Here is a 15,832-nt window from a genome sequence, read left to right as displayed (position 1 = left end):
ATTGAAGCTAGGAAAAGGAATGTGATTACGAGGCTTAAATAAGTGCAATATTCAATGGAAACCCAACATACTAGAAACTTATTTAAGTTAGAGATGCATTTGAGAGCAAAACTTGAAGAAATACTAGAGTAAGAAGAATTGTTGTGGACAAAAAAATCTAAAGCTGAATGACTTGGTTAGGGGGATCACAACATGAAGTATTTTCATAATGCAACATGGGTTTTCGAAGAAAGGACAAAATTGAGCCTTTAAAGCTAAATGGGAAGGGATGATGCTATGAAAAGGAAAATTTAAAAGCAACAACAATCCAATTTTTTTTTAATTTATTTACAGTGAAGGAGTGGTAATGAGAAGGTTTCCTTTGCAAGGATACTTTCCATCAATACACGAGAATGATATTAAGATACTAATTTCTAATATCTTAAATGAAGAAATCAGGTTGACTTTGTTTGATATGGCACCACTTAAGGAGTTGGGAGTTGATGGGTTGCATGCATTATTTCTCCGAAGATAGTGGGATTTTGTTAAAGAATAAATATGTTCGATGATTAAAAGAGTGTTTTAAGGGGAGGTACTTGATTCAAAGTTGAACAAGATGATGTTAGTCTTAATCCAAAAGGTTTACAATCTCGAGGTATTAACTAATTTTTGGCCTATAAGTTTATGCTTGATGCTTTACAAAAGTATTACTAAAGTTGTTGTGAATAGACTCAAGTGAGTGTTCCCTTATTCGATGATGCCTAACCAAGTTAGTTTTGAAGTAGGCAAACACATAATAGATAAATCTTGATTTTGCAAGAAGTCATTCACATTATGTTAACTTGTAAGAACAAGAAGGAGTAGATGGCTATAAAGGTGGACTTGGAAAAAGCTTATGATTGATTTAGGTGGCACTTTTTGGAGGATTCTTTACAAGTTGTTAGCAAAGCATTTGGTTCATCTAATCATGTAATATTTTACTACAACATCAATACAATTTTTTTGGAATGGTAGACCCTCTAATGAGTTTAGGTCAACTCATGGCATTGAATAGGGTGATCCTTTAACACCCTAGTTATTCATCATTGTTAGAGAAACTTTACTACATTTCATTAATAAAGCTATAGGTGATAAAATTTGGGACCTTTTTACTTTATTAAAAAATTCCCCTTGTCTCTCACTTATTTCTTTGTAGACGATCTGGTCCTTTTTTTGTATAAAGTGGATTTTGAAATAATATAATTTTCAGTGGTGTCAAAAAATACGGTTCTAGAATCCTATTTTCGTAAACCGAGTCTGTAAGAAGGAAATATAAATATTAATAAAGTTAGCATGAAAATATATTGAAGATCGGTTAAGTAATTTAACCGAGAAAATAGTTAATTAAAGCTCAGGGACTAAATTATAAAAGTCCAATCACTATTGAGTTTTAATTTAGAAAATGATTGAGGACCTAGATAGAAATATTCCAAAGGGCCAAAATGGTTATTTAACTAATATTTAGCATGAGTTAGTGGATGATGACGATGGTTGTTTCCACTTAATTAACCTTATAATTAAATTAATATAATAAAACCTTAATTAATCTAATTTAAAAGATTAACTAAGCACTAACCATAGTTATATATATTATCATAGTGGAAGGAAAGATGATATTCATCATCATCTTCCACCATCCTAAAGAGAAAAAGAAAGGTGAAAAATCCATTTTTAAGCCTCATTCAACTTGAACAAAATTACAAGGTAACAAAGCTAAATTCATGAAATTTATACAGATTTATGATCATGGGAGCTTGATGTAGCTAGCCCATGTATCAATTGGTTCAATTATTAAGTTTTTAGCAAGTTTCCATTATAGATAACTTGATGATTTAGGCTTGAATTTAATAGTTAATAAGCTTAGATCATGATAATAACTAAATTGAAAATTAAATTAAGCAGTTTAGATAACTTTGTCACATTAGGAACTAAATTGAATAAATTAGAAATTATCATGAGGTTATGTTGTTGATGAAAAGCATAAGGTCCCTAATGAAAAAATGTGAAATCGAATTTAATACGGTGTTGAATACGGAAAGAAATGTGTATCTCAAGGATAGGGACCAAACTGCATAAAATAAAAATATGTTCGACTATGTATTTGGTTGTTAATTGAATGTAAGTAGATATTGTGTTATCGAACATAGTGGTGTGTCGTTGAAAGCACCAAAAATAACCTATCCCTATCAAATAACGAAAAGAATAGTGTAAGGGAAGTAGGGTTAAATCATCAAGGATTGGATCGCTACAACTTCATGTTCCTCGAAATCCTGGGAACAGTCGTGCCCAAGAAAAATGGCCTACCTAGAAAAAATAGAATTAAAAATATGGCCGAGTTGAAATTGTATAAATTGAAATTGAAATTGAAATTGTAAAAAGAAACAGAATTGAGGAAAGGGATTCTTCGATTTGAGGGATTCCAACCTCCGATTATCTTGATCCTCCTTGGGTTCAATCTTAGGCTCTCAGGTGATCCTTCTCATGACAGAATAAGCCAATTATAGTGGAAGAGGATGCTTATGACCACCAGCTCCACTTAGGTTTTAGCCTTACGATTTAGAGGAACCTGACTCTAGCTAACTGTCACTTTTGTGGGACCGTCTTACACTAGATCATCACTTCTCAATGGCGAATGCCAGGTCATTTTGTCTCTTGAGCTTGACAACCTCTGGTGCAATAAGTTAACGAACTGACTGTGCAACCTTCCCAAAACATACAAAGCGGTCGTTCCTTGCACAAGATGAAAAGATCACTTTTGGAAGGATATGGATGGAAGCGTCAATCTCGTAATGCGGATAAACGATGAATACTCGTTGAGAAGGCTAAGTGCAAGTTTTAAGCCTCATGAACCTTTTCTTTGAGGAATCTCGATAACCTTTGGCCAGATGAGTTTAGTGGCTCATGCTTTCGAGAAAAGAAACACAAGTGTAGTGGAATAAAATTTTATTGAAAGGGAAAAGAAACAAAAAGGCTAGAGCCTTAGGGGAAGGAGTTTTTCTACAGAAAATGATGAGTGAATATTCATGTCACTGCATCCCCTATTTATAGTACATAGAAAACCTAGTTTGTTTCTATTTAAACTCTAAAAGATAAATAAAGATATAATCTGAAATTAAATCTAAATAATATTATAGTAATCCTAACAATAATCCTAAAAATAAAATTTAAATTTAAATAAAGTATTATGTTTAGAAATCTCTTCTTTGAATTTTTGCCCCAAGTCTTTCACACTTTGTATTTTCGACACCACTTCTTCTCTATTTAGCATGCTGACATGTTTCGTCTTTAAATTCATGCCTTTTGCCCCCAAATTTCCTTTTTTCTTCAATTTAATCCCTACAAGATAAAGGACCATAAAAATCCCAAATTAGTAGGATCATACTCAAAATATATATGTAATTAGCATATAAAAGTATGACATTTTAGAGTATTATCGAACATAGCTAAAGACAACGTTAGATTGTCATGAGAGAAGGAAAAGTCAAGAGTTGTAGATGAGTAGCGGCCAATTTTTATTCATAATTTTATGATTCGAGATCATTATAATTATTTGCATATATATGTTGATTGCATGGTTAGCTATCGAGGTAAGCTATTCCTTTCAAATGAATTGATTCGTATTGGAAAATAATGTGTTAAGAATTGAATTGAAATGTCAATTTCACAAATGAGCATGATAAGAATTTGATAATGGCATGTTATGTGATTTGATGATGAAATAAAACTAGATTATGATATATGAATTAGTTATAATATGTTATTGAATCATTAGTACCCTATTAACTATTCGGGCAGAGTTAGATATAGTGGGCATGCCTTAGGATTAGATTAAGTACATGTTATACTTCGGTTATATGTCAATGAGTGTTGGGCACATTATACTTCGGACGTTTCGATGAATGCTAGGTACACTTTTTTACTTCGATTATATCGATGAGCACTGGGCGCAATGTATACTTTAGACATTCCGATGAGGCACTGAGTGCCAAATTGGTGTGATGGTCAGATGATCCATGTACCCTTCCCGAGTCTGACTTTGGTTAATAGGGGTTATAAAGTATGAACTCGATAAATGGTGATATGAGTGGGAAAGATGATATGAATTGGTACATCATGACCATATATAAATAAATATGTCAAATGACAGTATGTGAAAGATCATGCAAATCGATTAAAAACTAGTATTAGGGGCCGATTTGAATATGAATGAGATAGTAAACCCTAGAAAGATTGAGATAGCAAAATTAATACTCAAATTTGATAAGTACATGTAAGTGAATTAGACTTCACCAATTGAGAACATTATGTTGATGGTTTACATGGATTTTCAAATGGTATTGAACATCAAATTTGTAGCGCCCCAAAATTTAAGTTCTTTTATTAAGTTGTATCAAAGAATATGTCTGCTTCTGTGGTTGTGTTTTATGTTTGCTCACTTAAGATCTGAGGGTCGAGTCGCATATGTAGAAGCCCAAATTTGCCCGGACCCGCAACAAATGAACCAAACCATACAAAAAATAAAAATAGTCCATTTAGCCCAATTAAAAACCCAAACACTACAACCCAAATCAATTAACAATCAAACCCAATTCAGCCCAAAATAAACCTAGACCATAACCTAAACTAGTGACAGAAACCCTAACCTACCCTAGCCACCAACTGTTCTGCCACCACCATTCGTCTTGTCCCATCTGCCGCCACAACTCCACCATCAGTCCCTGCAACAAAGAAGCAAACACGCAAGCAGCAATAGCAGAAAAAAATAGAAGCAAAATCGGCTATAAAGAGGCCGAATATCATCTTTGTAGCTCTCTCTTCTGATTTTTGTAAAAAAAAAACACAACTGAAGAAAAAGAAGAAAAAATTGAAAAGGTTGATGCCAGTTCTTTTCTGTTCTTGCGCACCTTTTTTTTCTTTACTTTTAATTTTTTTATTTTTTGTTGTTGTCTGTTATACCTTTTTTTTAAAAACAAAAAAACAAAACAAAGGAAAAAGGTACCTGTTCGTTTCAAAGGCCGGCGTCGGTGCCCGTCTTCGCCATCGTCGGAGTCAAACGTGGAGGGGGGCATCTTCTTCTTTTTTTCTCTTCTCGATCTCGCGGTGGAGAAGGCCAAGCCTTCGAGGAAATCGAAAGGGGAGGGCTGAAAAGCCTATTTCACGCAACTCCGGCCACTGGCCATGGAGGCGGAGATGGTGGCCTAAGCTTAAGGGCCGAAACAGGGAGAGAAAGGAAAACAGAGGGTTTCTCTGTTCTTTTTTTTTTTAAAATGAATGATCTAAATCTTTTTTTTCTTTTCACGGTTACTATTTTTTATAGGACCCGAAAACTCGACCCGAATGGAGCCAGGATCCGTGTGTTCTGGCTCGGAGGGACTATTTGCGCATCCAGTCCCTCCGTTTAGGCAATAGGGCGCAATCTGGCCCCATTCAAAATTTTAAATCTGGCCATTTGTTTTTTTTATGTGTTTCATTGTAGTCATGTGCGAAACACTGTGCATAAGGTTGGGGATAATTGCCCAATCGGTCCCCCTCCCTCTGTGCGTACCTCATATTGATCTTTGGCTTTTTTTTGTTTTTGATTTCTCCCCTGGGATTTTGCTTTGTTTTCATTTTAGTCCCGTTTCTTTTATTGTTTCATTTTTATTTTTTTATTTTTTTAAAATCAATTAGTTTTATCATCATTATTGCTTTTATTTTTATTATTTGCCTTATTGTTTACCCATTTATACTGTTTTTAGATTATGTTATATATGTACATACCTATATATACATACTTACACTTTAATACATTTTATAATTTATATATATACATTCGTATTTTTATAGTATGTGTACTCATATAACTTTCCAAGTTTACTTGCATATGTATATCTACTTAGATATATATTATTTATGCTTTATACTTTAATATACTGAATACACATACTTTATTTTTATGAATATATATATACATACTTATCTTTTATTATTTTATGTATATAGTGCATGTCTATATATATATTTTTTAATTTTCATAAATACATACTTATATACCTTATATCTTATTTATTTATATATCCTTGTATACATATACTTTTATATACTTTATAATGCATACATGCACATAATATATATATACGTTTTATTTTATAAAAACATATACATATACCTACCTTTATATTTTGTATATTTCATAACTTTATACATATACATAAATGTACAAATACATATTTACATATATTTTTACGTACATAGACTTTTCACATTTTCATAATTTTATGCACACACACATATATCTTTTACTTTTTATATTCTTATTCATTTATTTATTTATTTCACATTCATTATTGATTTGAATGAATGCTTTAATTTTATTTGCTTGTATACTTTGCTATTTCGTATGTTATTGATTTGTACCTTGTATTTATCTTATTTTTGTTGCAATTGCTCGTATTATTTTTGCACTATTGTATTCAATATCGTCTTGTTACGAGTATTAACATCGTGTTTTATTATTTCATGTTAGATTAATTTATTTCAACGCATAAATTACGATTTTTGAATAAGTAAAATCTTGTGTGTAGATTTGAGAATGTCGTACCCTAACTTACTGGGTCTCGATTTTCACAATAAATCTAAATACACGAATCTTTTCAAACTCAAGTTTTAAATGGTCTCTGGATTTGGAAAAAGAACCGCGTCCTAACTTACTGGTTGTGATCTCATTTTCAAATCCGAGATAGCTAAAATACTTTTTAAATAAGCATTTTTTTTGTGTATTGGGAATTCGAGATATTGTGTCCTAACTTACTGGATACGATTCTCTTTCTCGATTAACGTAAAATATGCTTCTTTTCCCAAAATTTTTAATGTTTAATACAAGGATCGTATCTTTAAAAATTTTCAAAGTTTTCAATTCTCGACATCAAGACATTAACTAATCAACTAGGTACCAACTTTTTGGCGTTACGAGGGTGCTAATTCTTCCTCGTACGTAACCGAATCCCGAACTCATTTTTCTAAATTTCGTAGACCAAAACCGTTGTTTTTATAAAATTAAGTTATTTATTAAAAACAACCACTTTTCGAGGTGATCCAATCACACCTCATTAAAAAGGATTGGTGGCGACTCTCGTTTTCGCTTTTGTTTTTCAAAACCCAAGTTGAACCCGTTTTTCATCCAAAAAATTGGTGTCAACAGCTTGGCGACTCCGCTGGGGAATTTAAATAAGAGAGTCAAGCCACGAGTTGATTATTTCTTGTCTTTTTATCGAAAATTGAAAATTTGATTTAAATATACGTTCCTCTCATTGCATTTCATTTGTTTTGAGTTATATTGTTCATCATGTTCTATATTTTATTTTTATATCTCTGCACATTACATTGCATGACCGTTTGTCACACCCTTTTAAGTGGGAGTGAGAAACTACACCTTTGTGAGGTTTTTACATCCGCATGGGATAGTGAATCTCTTTTAGAATACATCCGTACCTATGTCTTCGTGAGATTTTCATCTCCGCATGGCCATAGGGAAATGTATTCCCCTGAACTGAACTTAGTCCGTATGAGCCTATAATGGGTGAGGATCGAGGAATCTGTCGGTTCAGGTACCCTTACTTCAGAACCAAACCGCATATAATGAGCCTTAAGAGCTTACCCTAGGTAGAACCACACCGAATGCCTAGAGGTCACCCGAAAGCTTGGTTCAAATCTACGGTCATTTTGTTGTATGTTTGTCCGTTTTTGTTACGATTATCATTACTTCGATTTGTAATTGCTCTATTGGTTTGGATTTTGATATATTTCTGCATATGGCATTACATAATCGCTCGATTATTCCCTTTTAAGTGGGAGTGAGAAACTAGTCCTTCGTGAGGTTTTCACCTCTGTGCAGGATAGTGGATCGCTTTCGGGATACATCCGTACATATGTCTTCGTAAGATTTTCATCTTCGTGTAGCCATAGGGAAATGTATTCCCCTGAATCGAACTCGGTCTGTATGAGCCTATAATGGGTGAGGATCAAGGAATCTGGTGGTTCGGGTACCCTTCCTTTAGAGCCAAACCTCATGTAGTGAACCTTAGGAGCCCATTCTAGGTAGAACCACTTCGAACCCCTAGTAGTTACCCGACTAGGTACTTTTGTTTGCTTCTGTTTGTATTAACCCATCTTGTTTTGTTTTGATTATGATTGCATTGCATTTGCATATTAGGAAAGAGATATTGACTCAAATCCAATTACTAAATTAGAAAGCTTGTCATGGAATATGAATTCCTTGATAAAGTGGAAGACAATACGACTGCTTGAATATATTCTGAGAAACACAAGAAGGACGATGGAAGAGTTCGTGACCTTGTTTCGTGGCCTGAGGATTCAAGGTAATTGTCTAAGAGCCTTCGACGCTCTAACTCCCTTAAAGAAGCTGGCGAGCCTTATGAAGATGGGTAGATGATGGATCACGACCAAGATTAAGAAAAAGAGCTAGCAGTGGCATCTATGGAAAATTGGTGAGATTATCACAAATATGCGAATAAAGAAAAAGATCGATGTTGTCTCTTGGAATATAAGGGCGAAGCCGTACATGCATATGCTTTATGTAAAGGAATTTGCTTTCTAGAAAAGTTTCCTAAATGTAATTAAATCAAAATCAATGTCTCTCCAGGCATTCATTTTATGCATCTACATTACATGCATTAAAATCCATTGAAAGAGTCTAATTGAGTCAATTTATTTCAGCTAATTTGGAAAACCAACCAACCAAATACCCTTACAGCATCCAAGCGAAGACTAGAAAAATGGAACGAATGTTGAAAAAATTAGAGCGAATGCAGATACAGATGCAGGAGCAATTGACCGAATTTCAACAGGAGATGAGAGATCAAGTGCTAGAATTACAGAGAACTATGATGAGCCAGTTCAACCGATTGCTAACTGGAGAGTTAGAAAAAAGGAAGGACCTGATAGACCACTCTGGGGTTGATAATGAGGATTTTGCGTATTTCCTAGATTGTACTCCGACAAGTGTCCAGGTCAAGCCAGATGGGCACCTACAAGGGGCACTCTTTACCATAAGATCTCAACAATATCGGTGGTACTACTGACACCAAAGGAGTGGCTTGATGACCCAAGATCCAATTTGGGGAACAATTTTCTTGTTGCACGTGATGATCCAGTAAAAATGAAGCAGGTGAGGGCAGAGTACCCAGATACTATAGAGGCCCCAAGGAAGAAGGGGAATAGGAGGGATAATGCAAACATGTGTAACAAGGGCCACTCAAAACCAATCACTGTGGGCCGGCCAAAGATAGAAACCACCAGACATCGGAGTCCTTTAAAACAAGAATCTGGAGTGAAACCAGGTACCGAGAAGCTCCAGTTCACACCAATTCTGACGTTATATAAGGAGCTGTATCAAATCTTGTTCGACGCACATGTTGTTTCCCCTTTCTACTTGAAGCCTTTACAACCTCCATACCCTAAATGGTACGACACAAATGCGCAATGTGACTATCATGCTGGAATTACGGGGCATTCAATAGAAAATTGCGTCGCCTTTAAAAAGGTGGTTGAAAGGCTCATCAGTATAGGCATTGTCAAGTTCGATACAGAAAATATGCTGTCCAATCATATTGATAATCGGGGTGAATGCGATGAATGAGAAAATATTGGGAAACGTTCACATCAACACCGTGCAAAGAAACAATTGAAGAAGGGACCTTGTTAGATATTTAACCTTACATACTTGAGGGTGTTTTGAACAATGGGACTGTGGAAGATATCCCTGTACTTTTTAGAACTAATTCGGAGTAATGTCCAAAACATGCTTATTGCTCTAAGCCTAGGGGCAATAAGAGTCTTTTTGTGAGATAGGCTTATGTCCAACATCTTTATTTCAATAAAATGCATTTTTTTCTCACTTCGAGTAAACATTCTTTTATTGTTTCCATTTCATTCATAATCATACTATACAGATAAATATTCATAGATTCTTTTATTCTTTGGATCTACTTTCGTCCCTATAACAGGTATCCAGATATCAATGATATGAGCGACACTGCTATTGACTCAGAACCTTCTTTTGAGCAAGATATGTGTCTAGATTAAACTTCAAGACTTTGGAGATAACTGAGACTGTAGCTTATCTCCTGATTTGTTAAAGACGGGAGAACAAGATTCTACCTTACACAGAATCAATGGAAGCCATGGCCTTTCGCTATGTGGAGCACTGATGTCATAGGGCCGATCTCACTGAAGGTTTTTGACGATTATCTTTATGGTCATCAATTACCTCACTAAGTAGGCAGAAGCTGCTTCATATGCCAATGTCGCAAAGTCAACAGACTGTGAATTCTTGAAAAATTATGTCAGTATGAAATGCCAAAAAAGGAGTATGTCTGACAATGCACTAAATTGAACAATGGCACGATGTCAGAAATTTGCAGTCTATTCAAGGTTAACACATTTCACCCCAAAATACACGGCGCAGTGGGAGCAAAAAAAAAAGGAGAGGAAAAACCACTACCGGGGCAACACATTGGCTCATTGCAGTTTCACTCATTGAGGTCAAGATTCCTTCTCTCCGAGTGTTGGATCAGATCCCGATTGAAGAGAAATGTGCAAAGTTATCTGTCTCGGTCAAATACACCAAAAATAAAAGACGTGAGCTCACCAAAGAAGGTTCGCCTTAGAGAGTTCTATAAATGGGACCTAACATCGAAGAAAATCCTCTCTATACAAAAAGGACTTTAGAAGAAAGAAGATATCAAACTGAAAAGAACCTTATGTGGAAGGCTTTATCTGGAGAAGTGTTGATTTCGACCAGAAATGATAGCAATGACTTACTTGATCCTGCGAGTGCGAATTCAATCAAAGAATGTTTTTTTTTTAAAACAGAAAAAAATAAAGAAAAATAAAGAGAAAGAAAAAAAAATAAGAAAAAGAAAAAGGAGAGGCCAAGGTGAAAACCCACAAAGGGCGCCTTGAGACCAAATGGGTTTTGAATTGAAAACCCAGGAATGGGTAGTTTAAATTTTGATCAAAGGTGGGGCATGCAGTGGCCTTTTCCTCTCTGAATTAATAAGAAGGAGAGACACTACAACTTGGGGCATCAACAAAGTCTTTTAGGACTTCTAGACACATATCAAGTTCAAAAGAGTCCTCAAGAAGCTTATGCAGAGAGCCTTATGCTGCGATATCTAGGGCACTTGTTTCCATTTTATTCATTCTTATTTTGGCAAAATATACCATCTTGATTAATTTATTCTCATTTCGTAATTAGTAAATTTACTATCTTGATTAATTTATTCATTTCGAGCTTTGTTCTCAATAAAATTCCATATTGTCCATTGTGATAGTCTTTTTATCTTATTCAATTTGTATCTTAGCAAAATGTGTTATCTTGATTTATTCATTTTGAGCTTTGTTCTCAATAAAATTCCATCTTATCCATTGTCATAATACTTTTCATCTTATTCAGGTTCATACCTTAGCAAAATTTACTATCTTGATTAATTTATTCATTTTGAGCCTTATTCTCAATAAAATTTCATTTTGTCCATTTTGATAATCTTTTTCAAGCATTTTTCATTGAAATAATGATTAATGGACTGATGATATTCAAGCAAAAGGAGTTTTGCATATTACTCTGAAAGTTTCTAAATAATACAGGAACCTAAAACATGACTATTGTTTAGAGCACACCAAGTTTAAAGGGTGAAGTGTCTAAGAAGGAAATGTCTAAATTAAGACTATCCTTTCAGATTTTGTGGTCCAAGCATGGATTGAACAAAACGACAAAATGTCGAGTTGGTGACAAAGCTTCAATGAACAAACGAGCAATGATCACCGAGTGATAAAAAGAGGTTTCTTGGAAGAGAAAGTTCTACAATTGTGCATAAATATTTGGTATGACACACTGGGAATGGTGTTGGAGACCAAAGAGATTCAGATCCTGTATACTTGAATTACAGTGGGAGAGAATTGAGAGAGAGCCAAGTCGTATACTCAGTGGGAGAAAGATGGCTCAAATTTTATGACCCCAAAATTACTGTGGACTTAACCTTGAAGATTACAACGGATTGAACTCTGAAGATTACAATAGGGGGCAATCTGGCTAAGTAAGAGATGAGTGTTACCAACCGAGCAAGATAGCATTCTGACATGTTGGTGATAAAATCTTATTGAATAACGAGCAATGACAACCCTAACATTAAAAAGGGATCATTCTCATGACATTCTGCATTCATGCAATAATACTTCATACACACCTAGTTAGGAGCATTTGATTCGTTCTGATCATAACATCCTAATCATTAGGCATAAATAGGTTCATAAAATGGACTTTACAGGTCATGTTCCTAGAGAACATATCAATGAAGTTACCCATACCCCTGAAGTTGCAGTGGGATGAATTGAAGTCGTCATATCAAGTTCTATCTCTTAGAAATTACAGAGGAGTAGACTAGAAGCAGCAGATCTTGTCTTCCTGTATTTGGCAGCGGAGTAGATCGAAGATAGCAGATCTTATCTTCCTGTATTTAGCAGCGGAGTAAATCGAAGATAGCAGATCTTATCTTCCTATATTTGGCAGCGGAGGAGATCGAAGATAGCAGATCTTATCTTCCTATATTTGGCAGCGGAGGAGATCGAAGATAACAGATCTTATCTTCCTGTATTTGGCAGGGGAGGAGATCGAAGATAGCAGATCTTATCTTCCTGTATTTGGCAGCGGAGGAGATCAAAGATAGCAGATCTTATCTTCCTGTATTTGACAGCGGAGGAGATCGAAGATAGCAGATCTTATCTTCCTGTATTTGGCAGCGGAGAAGATAGAAGATAGCAGATTTTATCTTCCTATATTTGGCAGCGGAGGAGATCGAAGATAGCAGATCTTGTCTTCCTGTATTTGGCAGCGGAAGAGATCGAAGATAGCAGATCTTATCTTCCTGTATTTGGCAGCGGAGGAGATCGAAGATAGCAGATCTTGTCTTCCTGTATTTGGCAGTAGAGTGGATCGAAGATAGCAGATCTTGTCTTCCTGTATTTGGCAGCGGAGGAGATTGAAGATAGCAGATCTTATCTTCTTGTATTTCGCAGTGGAGGAGATCAAAGATAGCAGATCTTATCTTCCTGTATTTGGTAGCGGAGGAGATCGAAGATAGCAGATCTTGTCTTCCTGTATTTGGCAGCGGAGGAGATCGAAGATAGCATATCTTATCTTCCTGTATTTCGCAGTGGAGGATATCAAAGATAGCAGATCTTATCTTCCTGTATTTGGCAGTGGAGGAGATCGAAGATAGCAGATCTTGTCTTTCTGTATTTGGTAGCGGAGGAGATCGAAGATAGCAGATCTTATCTTCCTGTATTTTGCACTGGAGGAGATCAAAGATAGCAGATCTTATCTTCCTATATTTGGCAGTGGAGGAGATCGAAGATAGCAGATCTTGTCTTCCTGTATTTGGCAGTGGAGTGGATCGAAGATAGCAGATCTTATCTTCCTGTATTTGGTAGCGGAGGAGATCGAAGATAGAAGATCTTGTCTTCCTGTATTTGGCAGTGAAGTAGATCGAAGATTGCAGATCCTGTCTCCCTAGGCAGTAGTGGAATAGGATGAAGATTGCAGATCTTATCTCCCTAAGCAGTAGTTGAGCAAATAGAAGATGGCGAATCTTATCTTCCTAAGGTAGTAGGGAAGTAGATTTAAGCCACAAGTCTTATCTCCCTGACGTTGCAGTGGAGTAAACTAAAATCACATCCAACCTTTCCTCCATGAGGTCTCAGTGGATCAGGTTGAGACAACAAGTCTTATCTCCCTAACATTGCAGTGGAGCAGACTAAAACCACAAAACATCGTCCCCCTGAAGTTGCTACGAAGAAGATTGAAGCTACAAGTTAGATCTTTCTGAAGTGCAGTGGAGTGGATTTAAGCAATAAGATATAGTGGATTGGAAGGAAGCTACCTGAAGAAAAGAAGCGTCAAGAGAAGTCAAGACTCGGTAAGACTGGGCAAATTTGGTCTTTCTTAGTCTTTGCTCTGTTCTCGTTACACGACAACGAGCAAAGAGGGGTAGCTGTAGAAGCCCAAATTTGCCCAGGCCCGCAACAAATGAACCAAACCATACAAAAAATAAAAATAGTCCATTTAGCCTAATTACAAAACCCAAACACTACAACCCAAATCAATTAACAATCAAACCCAATTCAGCCCAAAATAAACCTAGACCATAACCTAAACTAGTGACAGAAACCCTAACCTACCCTAGCCACCAACTATTTTGCCACCACCATTCGTCTTGTCCCATCTGCCGCCACCAACTCCACCATCAGTCCCTTCAACAAAGAAGCAAACACGCAAGCAGTAATAGTAGAAAAAATAGAAGCAAAAACGGCTATAAAGAGGCCGAATATCATCTTTGTAGCTCTCTCTTCCGATTTTTGTAAAAAAAAAACACAACTGAATAAAAAGAAGAAAAAATTGAAAAGGTTGATGCCAGTTCTTTTTCTGTTCTTGCGCACCCTTTTTTTCTTTACTTTTACTTCTTTTATATTTTTGTTGTTGTCTGTTATACATTTTTTTTTAAAAACGAAAAAACTAAACAAAGGAAAAAGGTACCTGTTCGTTTCAAAGGCCGGCGTCGGTGCCCATCTTCGCCGTCGTCGGAGTCGAACGTGGAGGGGGGCCTCTTTTTTTTCTCTTCTCGATCTCGCGGTGGAGAAGGCCAAGCCTTCGAGAAAACCGAAAGGGGAGGGCTGAAAAGCCTATTTCACACAACTCCGGCCACTGGCCATGGAGGCGGAGATGGTGGCCTAAGCTTAAGGGCTGAAACAGGGAGAGAAAGGAAAACAGAAGGTTTCTCTGTTCTTTTTTTTTAAATGAATGATCTAAATCTTTTTTTCTTTTCACGGTTACTATTTTTTATAGGACCCGAAAACCCGACCCGAATGGAGCCAGGATCCGCGTGTTCTGGATCGGAGGGACTATTTGCGCATCCAGTCCCTCCGTTTAGGCAATATGGCGCAATCTGGCCCCATTCAAAATTTTAAATCTGGCCATTTATTTTTTTATGTGTTTCATTGTAGTCTGTCATGAAACATTGCATAAGGTTGGGGATAATTGCCCAATCGGTCCCCCTCCCTCTGTGCGTACCTCATATTGATCTTTGGCTTTTTTTTGTTTTTGATTTCTCCCCTGGGATTTTGCTTTGTTTTCATTTTAGTCCCATTTCTTTTATTGTTTCATTTTTAATTTTTTTATTTTTTTAAAATCAATTAGTTTTATCATCATTATTGCTTTTATTTTTATTATTTGCCTTATTGTTTACCCATTTATACTGTTTTTAGATTATGTTATATATGTACATACCTATATATACATACTTACACTTTAATACATTTTATAATTTATATATATACATTCGTATTTTTATAGTATGTGTACTCATATAACTTTCCATGTTTACTTACATATGTATATCTACTTAGATATATATTATTTATGCTTTATACTTTAATATATGAATACACATACTTTATTTTTATGAATATATATATACATACTTATCTTTTATTATTTTATGTATATAGTGCATGTCTATATATATATTTTTAATTTTCATAAATACATACTTATATACCTTATATCTTATTTATTTATATATCCTTGTACACATATACTTTTATATACTTTATAATGCATACATGCACATAATATATATGTACGTTTTATTTTTATAAAAACATATACATATACCTACCTTTATATTTTGTATATTTCATAACTTTATACATATACATAAATGTACAAATACATATTTACATATATTTTTACGTACATAGA

Source organism: Gossypium raimondii, chromosome 6 (assembly GCF_025698545.1).
Source record: "Gossypium raimondii isolate GPD5lz chromosome 6, ASM2569854v1, whole genome shotgun sequence".
In the NCBI taxonomy this organism is placed as follows: Eukaryota; Viridiplantae; Streptophyta; class Magnoliopsida; order Malvales; family Malvaceae; genus Gossypium; species Gossypium raimondii.
The sequence above is the reverse complement of the archived record's forward strand: the minus strand, read 5'-3'. Positions refer to the sequence as shown.